Source organism: Belonocnema kinseyi, chromosome 6 (genome assembly GCF_010883055.1).
Source record: "Belonocnema kinseyi isolate 2016_QV_RU_SX_M_011 chromosome 6, B_treatae_v1, whole genome shotgun sequence".
NCBI lineage: Eukaryota > Metazoa > Arthropoda > Insecta > Hymenoptera > Cynipidae > Belonocnema > Belonocnema kinseyi.
Window position 1 is genome coordinate 53,938,217 of NC_046662.1, and position 11,626 is coordinate 53,949,842.

The following is an 11,626-nucleotide window of genomic DNA, read 5'->3' on the forward strand; positions in this document are numbered from 1 at the left end:
TTTATCTCAACAATATTTTGATGAAACATGAAAATTGTTATATTTTGGCGATGACCGAGCTATCCTAAGTTACATAATTTTGAATATTATTATTGTTTTGATTTCAAGTTTGAAGACAACACCTGTTACTACACGGTCAAAGAAATTGCCTTCGTTTAAGTCTTTAGATAATCCAACACGTAAACATCGTGATCGAAATAGATTTAAAATATTATCTATAAGACGTAATCTAACTAACAAAATGAGTTTTAAAAATAATGTTAATCCGGAAATCGAGAAATTGTGTCAGCAGCTCGCTCAGTTACAAACACAGAACGAAGCTCAACGTGACGAAAAAGCTCAGTTACAGGAGCAAGCACCGGAACAGGGGAATACCGGAAATCTGATAAATCTATTAATTGAAGGGCTTTGCGTGGTTAATATTGACATAAAACCTCCTAAACTTGAAGATGATCAAAATCGAAACCCTAAAGAATTTCTCGATGCTTTCGTAAAATATTTCACTGCTAAAAACATTTCCGATGCTCATGAATGACTAATTTTGGATAATTCTTTTGAGGAACAAGCTAAAATCTGCTTTGAAACTCAAAGAAATAATATCTATATTTTGAAACTTTTAAAACAGAATTTCTTACAGAATTCTATTCGATCCCTATCAGACTTGAATTAAAATTAAAATGGCAATCAAAACGATTTGATTTCAGCCAAGTTTCATTACAAACTTATTTTTTGTGTCAGTTCAAAGAGGCCCAGTATTTTCTATCCCCAATGAAGCAATTTGAGATCAATAATAGTATTGTAAAACGGATGCCCATTCAAGTGGAAGAGGAATTGGCCGTTATTGATTTTGGGGATATAAACAAAGTTACGCAAGCGCTTGCAAATTTAGATATAACTCATGAAGAGAAAATCAGTAACAATAAACTTCAACAAAATTAGTCCCATTCTCCAAGCAATGATAACAGGAAAGATAAACTTTTAGTGCGAAATTTTCAGGCACCACATCTTACAGGAGTGACTTCTGACACAGCAGTGTATGGTGTAAATAATGCTTGTCACAATCCGGTACACTCTTGCTGCTCTAATATGCATGGTGCATATGCAAATATTTCTAGCATTCAATCTATCATGTGTCTCGCAAATCCACCTGATCATGTATCATGTTTTCGAGGACATTACTAGTAATATAAAATTTAATACCCTTTCTAATATAAACACAAATTTTTAAAGATTCCCGCAATGTTTACAAATAATGATTACCAGATTTTTCGATCCCATTATATGTTCTAGCGGATACCGGCAGTCAAATAACGTGTGTTTCTGAGACATTCTATAATTATTTATCACAGAACGGGAGAATAAGTGATTTACAGGTCACTAATGTTGTTTTAGTTACCGTGAGAGAAAAGAAACCTACTACAATTAAAAAACAAATAATGTTGGAAATTCATGTAGGTGATTTAGTCTTAAACGTTTGCCTTTTAGTTGTACCTTGATTGACCAGTAATCTGATTTTAGGAAATGACTGTTTATCGAAAAACAAAGCAATTTTAATTTACGATGATTTTATTGTTACAATAAATAAATATGTCGTCCCTAAGTCAACAGTTTCATTCGGACAGCCTTTGTTTCTGAGTTTAGTCACATCGGTTGATGATAATATCACATGCATACAAATTATTCAATTTAAACATCCTTGTTATATTAATTCAGTTCGTAATATAAGTGAGAATTCTGGGCTGCAATTGAGGGATAATTTACACCACAAAGAAATCATAAACAACATATCTGATAATATGTTTGAAATGACCCCAGCTATTATTAGAAATAAAAAATTTTCTTTTTGTGATCCACATGAATTTTGTGTTCATGAGATTAATATTTTGTCTGAAAATAATCTGAATCCTCCAGAAACCGTATCAAGCTGTACTTTTGAGGAGGTGTAACAAATAGAAGATCACGCAACCAATAACGCGATTTCTCATTTGTCAATTAAAGGTTTATTTCAAAATAATGTAGTATGCAATGGTTTGTTCAATCGGAATTTTAAATAAAGTCCAGAAGTAGAACATGATTTAGCCCATGTAAATTATGTACAGATGGTATGATCGAAGATGATTATGGTTCGGATATTATAAATACTGGAAACTGTGATGTACACTTTGGCTGTGCGTCTCCAATTATGACGACTTTGGCTACTAAATTACCTCATGTTATGATTATTAATCATAATCATACAGAATCCCTAGAAGTCGATAAAATTATTAAATAATTAGATTTTTTACATTGTCATAATTTAAGTCTCAAATGTAATGAGATTGATTACATGAATGATGTCCGATCGATCGCGTGTACATTAATGGGAGTTGAGACTGAAGAGTGGGATATTTTTATTGAAAAAATGAGTAAATTCCAAGAATAATTTTCAGCAAAAACTAAAAGTGCTGGCACCATATCAATATGAAATAAAATTAAAAAGTAATCTGCCTGTGCTTAGGAAAACTTATTCTGTCCCTTTAGTCCATCTAGATGCAGTCGGGAAAGAACTTCAAGAAATGTTGAAGGCTGGCATAATTGAAAAATCTAATAGTTCCTTTGTAATCCATTGCGGATCGTAATAAAGAAAAACAGTACAATTAGGATTTGTTTGGATGCGCGATGTATAAACAATATAATTGAGTCGGACCATGAGTCTCATCCAATTATTGGAGAGTTAATGCAGAAATTTCATGGTGTTCGTCATATGTCGACAACTGATCTTACTGTTGGATACTGGCAGATTCCATTAAAGGAAGAGTCTCGACAATTTACGGCATTCCTTGATGATTCTAAATTGTATCAATTTTGCCGGATACCTTTTGGCTTGAAGAGCTACAGGCTCTGGATTTATTAGATCGTTGAACCAAACATTGGGAAATGAATTTAATTCGATTTTAACTACACACATTGATGACCTTCTGATAGCCACTAAGAGCTCGGTATTGGAACAGTTTATTGCTTTAGAATAGATTTTTACTCTACTACAATATAACCATTATACTCTGAATTGATCAAAATCTGTTTTTTTTTTGTACTTCGGTAGATTATTTGGGTTTTGTTGTTTCTGTTGATGGAATTCGACCCAATCCAGATCGTCTTGAAGTGATCAGTCATTTTTAGAAACCCAAAAATCGAACTCAATTGCCGCAGTTTCTAGGCGTGTGCTTTTATTATAGCCATTTTAGTGTGCGTCACGTTAATTTTATCGATACTTTCCGAAATTTATCAAAGAGTAAGAATCCATGGATTTGGACTGATGAGCATAAAAAGGCTTTCGTCTCATTAAAACATAATTTTGCTGATTATGTGATGATAAGTCATTATATACCGGATACGATATTTAAGTTACAAACTGATGCATCTAATAAAGGTGATAGCGATATCTTATATCAAATTGACAGTGAAGGTCGACATCATATGATCTCGTTAATTTCCGGATCTCTTAATGCCGCGGAAGTAAACTATACCACGACAGAAAAAGAGCTTCTTGCGATCGTGTACTGTGTCACTAAGTTAAGAGCGTTTTTGATAGGAAACAAATTTGAAATCATCACCGATCATAAGGACCTAATTCTTATGCAAAGTGCGATGCATCAAGATTCTAGAATTGCTTGATGGAGTACGGCATTACAACAATATGAATACGAACAAAAACAGTGCTCGGGGCGTGATAACGTTATTGCCGATTTTTTTGGCCGAAATCCAGACGGGAAATTTCAAACTATAAAACTGGATACATTGGTAGTTAAGCATTTGATTATAGATTTACCTATACGTTTAGAGGAAACTCGTATTTGTGCTTTAGATTTGAATAGGGATCTCCGTAATGATTTTAAGAACATCATTAATTTGCAGTTGCAAGATCCATATATCATACAAATTCAAGCGAAATTGAGTATTAATAAAACTCAAGACTATTTTGAGATTCACGAGAGAGTCCTTTTTCATAAAGATTCAAATGCTGGCGCTTGGCAAATCGCTGTTCCTGAAATCTTGGCTGTCAAATTAATTAATCAAATACATGCAAAGTTGGGTCACTCAGGAGTGTATAAGACTTCAATGTACATAAGGTAATTTTTTTACTGGGAATTCATGCTTCACGATATAAAAATATCTGTAATAAATTGTGATCTATGTCAAAGAGTAAAACCAGCTAATACGAAAATGGTAGGAAAATATAATCTAGTAAGATCAAATGGTCCTCGAGACCTGCTCCCCGTTGATTTTCACGGCCCTTTACCCAGATCTATTGGTGGTGTACAATATATATTTGTTGTCCTGGATGCATTTTAGAAATACGTTAAATTGTATTAAATAAAAAAGGCAAATTCTCTGATTTCAGTTAAGAAAGTTTTTGAGTCATACGTTCCTGAAATGTGGAAACCTAATGAAATTTTGGCCGATAATGGAACTCAGTTCACATCTCCTATTTGGAGCAGTAAACTTAGACAAGCAGGCATTGATGTTGTATATTGCTCAATTCGACATCCTAAGAGCAATCCGACTGAGCGTATAATGCGAGAACTTGGCAAACTTTTTCGTAACTTTTGTTCGCATTCTCACTTAGGTTGGGATAAGTATATACCCAAAATTCAGTCTATTCCTAATATTACTACGTATCACAGTACGGGATATACTCCGCTGGAGTTGCATTTCGAAATCAAGCCATCTGACCAAATTCGGAAGTTGATTAATTTTCCGCGGATGGATGATATTGCACATGAGGCTAAAATTCTTTTGGCCCAAAAACGAATTGATAGACATTTTAAGCAGCGTCAAACGAAACAGAGATCTGTTCTGTCCATTGAATTGAAAGTTGGTGACTTGGTTCTTATCAATATTCCACATCAATCCAAGGCTGAAGATAAGTTAACCAGAAAGTTTTTCCATCTATATTTTGGCTCATATAAAATTTCTAAAGATTTTAACAATAATGGATATGGATTGGCTTAGATTAATGATCATAGCATGATAAAAGGTATATAAAACCAAGATAAATTAAAGATTTATAAAATTTGGATACATAATTTCGGTCACTTGTCATACTGCCTGTATATGCAACTTAGCTAAATACTAATATGTTTGCGAATACCAGAATTTCATTCTGCATACTGTCCAATTGTGCATTATTTCTATTCATCTCTGTATAAGTATATCATTTTGTGTGTGATTGACTTTCTTTTCACTTTTGTTCATAACATTCGCAATCTGTGGAATATTATAAAAGGGGAATAATGAGGAGACCGACATATTGCAATTTGAAGTATTTTCGCGTCTTAGAGCCGACGATTAGTAAGTAATTATTTTGTTAAATTTAAGCATCAGACCTTTATTGGTGCGTAGAAATGTTTGTTGTCACTCGACCAATGATTGTAATATGCGAACGGTCAACGCGAACTAGAAACAATTTTGCGAATTGGTAGAAATGCTTTTTCGAACGAGAGCGACAATTACTCGAATAGATTCGAATCATTATCAGACGACGCTCTGCGTGCGGTCGTAATTGCCGTTAATTTTTGTGTGAATCTGCGATCTTTCCTAGCATCTCTGGGTGAGTAAATTCTTATTGTCGTCAATCAGTTTAAAAAGTACAAAGGTGTTATTGTGTCGTTATAAAGTGGGCTTCAATTTCTTTTATTTGTTTACAGGGTACGCGAAAGCCCCAGTTGTTTGTATTTTATTCAATCAACCGCTTTGTTGGGATTATCCATGGCATAATCGATCAACCTGGACGAAACCCAAAGATCTTCTGAAAACTCTTTTATTTCATCGTCCTGCCGACAAAATTCTATTTGTCCCATCATGCGAGTTTTAATAAAGGCCATCGTCAAGGTATTTCATATAATATACAAATTGAAATTGACCTTTAAGTTCATAATTTAGTATGACTTTCTTGTTCTATTTTTTATCAAGATTTTATATTAGATTCTTGTTACTTTAAGTATAGACCAGATTTCAATCGAGCTGCTAAAATCTGTTTTTCGTTACTTTTGTATTACTTCAATTTATGTGTCTCTTAGAAATGTATTTTAAATGTTTACAGAATGATTGTGTGAATGAGTTTTAGCGTGTTATAAATCCCCTTCTAAATTTTTTACATATTTTGTTGATCATCTATTGAAATACATAGACAGTGTACATGGACTATTTTGAATAAACTTGTAATTTACATGTTATAATTTACATGTTGGATTTCTAATACTACAATTTTTTACATGAGTTAAGAGCTTCTTATTATAAAAATTACCTTTGGATCTATTGCATTTTAAATTCTTTAAACGGGTAATTAAACTCTTCAAATTTATCTCAACAACATTTTGACGAAATATGAAAATCGTTATAAATTGCAAAGCTATTAGATAGACACACCGCTATTTTAAAGCCTACGGAAGAAACAAGGGGGCAACTCTATCCTAAAAAAATCAAAACTAAATGATGTGTTGAGGAATTAAAATTTGGCAAAGAACCCATTTAAGGAATTGGCAACTGAATACGATTTGTTCACACCCCTCTTTAGCGTACATTGAACAGAAGGACCATCTTATGATAAACCATTCTATGTTAAATGTGTAGTACTATATAGTCACCGCGGAAACGTATTCTTTCAAATCAGTGCAGATGAACCAAGATGTAGATTAGCAAAGAGAAATGAGTACGTTCCTATTCAACAGGAATATATAGAGGAGTATTTTAGGGTTAATATGATGCTAAAACCAAAAATTATAACTCCACAAATTCTGTCTGAAAATAGATTTGAATATATAGGTTTATACTTTATAATTACTATTGTTTCCCCAAATCAATAAAATGATTTATATTTTAATATGAAAACAGAAAAAGAAACAAAAAATTAAAAGTGTAATCAAAATAAGGTAAACAAAAAGAAGGAAGGGGAGTTGAAGGTTGCATTCTTACCTCCTATTTTCATAACACCCTTACACAAATAAAAATAAGAAAAACGAAAGAAAATAAAAGGAAGAGGAATTGGAGATTGCCCCTGTTTCTTTTCTTCTTCAAAAAATGGAGTCCATCTCTCTTTTTATCAATCATTACGTAAAGTTATATACATTACAGCATCCGACCAATAAACGAAAGTGCCGGATTATATCAATTATATCATTTATATCGGCTAAACCGGTGCGTCTGTTAGATGCAATGTTACGCTATTTCTCTTTTATTAATTTTGAGCAGTATTTTTCTTAACATAGTTAAAGTTGGAAATAAAGTAGGTAAAGTGGTAAATGATAACTGCATGCGCTCATGTTAGTTAACCTTTACGTCTTAGATTTTTGTAACAAGAATTGCGCCTGTTCTTTACAGAAATCTTACGCTAACTCCATGGGGAGAGCGTCCCTGGAAATAATTAACAATTTTAAAATCGATTCATGGTCAAGATACGCTGATATGTATTAAATTTTGACAATTAACACTCTACTATGCGAATCGAAATCTGGGAGCAAAATTATTTGGGTGGTATCAAGAAGGTCCAGCTATCTTTTTTTACACAGTTGTTAAATTTTCCCTCCTGTACGCCCATACTACGCTCTACGGCTGGAAACTGGAGCACTGTCGTTGTTCTGCTTTAAACTTTCCAGAACATTCTCCTGGATTGAGAAAATCGGTAAAATTGAAAGCGGACGATATCGAAGGCAGTGTTTGGTGAGTCTGATATGGTTGGCGCGCTGAGGAAATTGCGGGAAGATGAATAACTGGTTTGGAGGACTAACTGACTTTTTCAAGAAAGTGGGATGTTGCAGGTATGGAGCACAGCTTCGATTGAAAATATAGTGGAAAGATCCGACGAGTTAAGGATTCTTAACATTCACTTAAAGATAAGATAAATGTCCCAATTTGGGCGAATGTAAGGATTTGTGCAGTGTATTTTGCTTGTAAAAGCATTTTATATCTTATAAATCGAAAAAAGTTATTACTATCGCACTGTTGTTATTATAGTTTACTGAGTAGTGGCAATTTCATAGTTGTATCAATATTTAATAGACTAGTTTGTTTCCATAAACAATATTGATACTAAAATATATGTTAGCCTTCAAATGAGAGAATAAACATAGGAACTTTCTATAAAAAACTATTTTCTAGAGTAACCGTGGTAAAAATTAATCTTTTGGCATAATTTAAATAAATTTAATAATTAATTACATCGCCTTCATATGCAAAAGCGTGATTGTTATATAACTTTACATGATCAATTATTTATCATTATCGATCGATACATAAAGCCATTAGTAAATAGCAGGCTTAGAAAAGCTTCAAAAACAATTTTTGCATTTAAAGATATTTAGGATGATCAATCTTTGTTTGAACAATTGTTATCAAAAATTAGAATTGTATTTTTGTATAATAAATCTGTAAATGTCAGGAAGTTAGTTATTTGCAATTCATCACGCCAAAACAAGACAAGTTTAACCTCTGAAAATAACCAAGCAATTTTTTATTCAAATTTATTTAAACAATCATCAGTTGTCATTGAATAACTTAGTATGATCAGTAAGTGACATTTTCGTAAAATTTTTGGCCGATTCAGTAGAAAAGAATGATTTCTGTAATTAAAAATATTAGTTGTGGGTCATTGTTAGAAAAATTTGTTCATTAAATGCATAATTATTTATTAATTTTCGTCCATTCTATCGAGAAACAATTTTGGTCTTTAAATTGTTAAAATTTAGTGCTAATCAAATAGCGAATCACTGTCAATACCGTGTATTCATTTTCACTTAATTATCTGTTTATAAAAAATAATAAACTTAAATAAAAATTATAAGCTGCTAGAAAACTTTTCTGAATAGTAAAATAATTAATTCTAGGCATTTTGGATTGAAATCAAGAATTTATCGAATGATAGAAGTTAAAGTGGGGGTAGCGTATGTATACAATAAATATATAAGTTTAAAAAGATCCAAGGTCCTTTTCAAGCACTAATTTAGTACATTTTGAATAACCTATTTTTTGAAAAAAATGGAATGATGAGCAATCAAAATGGTTCTCTTGGGGCGACTTCAGCTCCCAAAGCTCCTCTTCTCGGTTCATAGAAGATCCACATGTATGCACCACCCATCATAAACCATCGGTAAACCAGAACATTAGTTTCTAAACCGTAGTAATAAATTTTTGTTAAATAGGAAACGATTTTCAAAAAAATTAAATAATTTTTTAAGCCACTAGTTGAATTCGGAAAAAAAGATAATTTTTCAACCAAATTAATTAATTTTTACCAAAAAAGCATACATTTTACAACAATAATTGAATATTGGAACTTTCTGTTTAACAAATTGATGTTCAACCAAACAGATTAATTTTGAGCTGAAAGGACGGTATATTCTATTGGGAAATTTAGATTTTCTATTTAAAAAAATAATAATTTTCTATCAAAAGAGACTTGGAATAACTTTTAAACATTATGTATCATGCCTGTTAAAGATGGTACTTTATGATTTTTTAACATAAATTATTTCATTCGATAAATGGCAAGCTTCCAAGTGTGGTTTAAATTGATTTCCAATTATATAAATAATTATTATTTGTTTTAAAACTATTTTATTTTACTTCAAATTTCTCCTTTTTTAAGTTAAAAATGTATACGCTTTGTTTGAAATTAATTTTTTTTTCGTTTAAATGTTAAATATTTTGTTAAAAATATTCATTGTTGAAAATAAATTTTTAACTCACAACGTGGCTACTACGTGTTAGGTTGAAAATACATCTTTCAATTGAAAATTCCTGTATTTTTTTGAAATTTACAGTAAATAAAAATGAAAATTTGATTGAAATTTTTTTTGGGTTCAAAATGAATTTTTATGCTATCCTTTCTTGATGCGATTAATGTTTTTCAGGTTTTTTCACAAAACTCAGATAAAAATTAATCTTTGAAGAAAAGTATCGTCCTCTAAGCTATTTCGGTTTAAACGACGTAAGTATATTGTATTTTTTATACAAATGGAATCATTGGATTGCAAGATTAGGAAAAGTTAGTCACATGAGGATAATTTGTCTTGCAAAAGAATAGCTTTTAGGAAAAATGAAGATCAAACATTCGTCTATTTGGACAGAAAGTTCGTCTTTTTGGAGTGAAGATTCATCTTTTGGTAGAAAATGCATGTTTTATGGCTGAAACTTAATTATTCCTTTTAATTTAAAAATCTACTTTTATATTTTGGGTACAAAATCAATATCCCCAGGTTAATAATTTAATCGTTTTATTCCAAATTTTTCTATTTCAAACAGGAAATTACTTTTTTAAATTTAAATATACATTTTAATTTCTTGCTCTATTTCATGTAAACTGAACACTTAAAATAGCTACCAAATAGTTTATAATTAAAAAAGAAAATTATTATTATATTTCAGAGGCCAGACGATAATAGCAGACTTTTTAGATAAGAATAAATAATTCTCAAACATAAGACATAACTTCTCTACCAAAAGGTAAATTTTTAATCTCAAAGGACGACTTTTTTATTCAAAAGTACGAATACACAACGACGAAATTGAGTCTTGAAGCTAAAACACCTTACTTTTCCACCAGAAAATGAAATTCCGGATTAAAAAGATGCAAAAAAACAAAAAGAAGAAAATAAAATTTTTAAACGAAGAAAAGAATTTTTAACCAAAAAAGATAAATTCTAAGTCCAAAATGTTATATTAGAATTTTCAAATTAAAAGATGAATTTTTCATTTGAAAGATCAAACTTTATGTCCAAATGGAAGGATGCTCAAAAAATCAATTGCGTTTCCGACCAGGAAAGATGACTTTTTAAGATAATAGTTTACTTTCCTTAAACGTAAAAAGGAATCTGACAAATTGCCGATTATCAACAATAATTTAGTTTATACTGCCCGCAGTTCAAGATTCTTGGCTGATTTCACTCCCTGAAAGATTCTTTTGTGACAATAAGATATTTCTTGACGTAATTGGAATTTCCTTTTGAACTTAAGGTTGAGCAAATTCGCATTTGTCTTAGCAGCAATCCTTTAATAGAGAAATTTATCCTCGTGCGACTAACTTCACTCACTCTAGCAGCCAAATAATTCTACTAGTGTAAAAAATACATTAACGTGTTTTAAACGAGCCTGCTAGGAGAAAAATGTTTTCATTTCAAGAAAACTTTTTCTTCAAATGTCGAAAAAAACAGTAAACAATGATTACATCGCGAAAGAATAGAGCTGAAGGGCCAAAAGTAAACATAACCTTAATTTATTCAGGCCTATGCAGATTTGAGTAATCTAGTATTAACGTTAACTATTTCTAATTGAAAACACGTTCTGTAACTTTCCAGATCGGAAAAGGAACTGTGTTATATGACAGTTGTTACAAGATGGTGACAGAACTGTTCTAGAACAAAAAGGTAACATTGTTCTAGAACACTGCAACAAAATTGAGACAGATCTGTTCTCGATATATGTGACAGCACTGTTCTGTAACAGTTGATGTACAGTGTTATATCAAAGTTCTCGAACCCTGTTATAAGAGTGTTCTAGAACAAATTAGGAACAAAGATTACTTCGCTAACATTATGGTCGAGCTGACCCTTGCGAATATCCCGAATGGAATAACCCAGGATATAAATGGGGG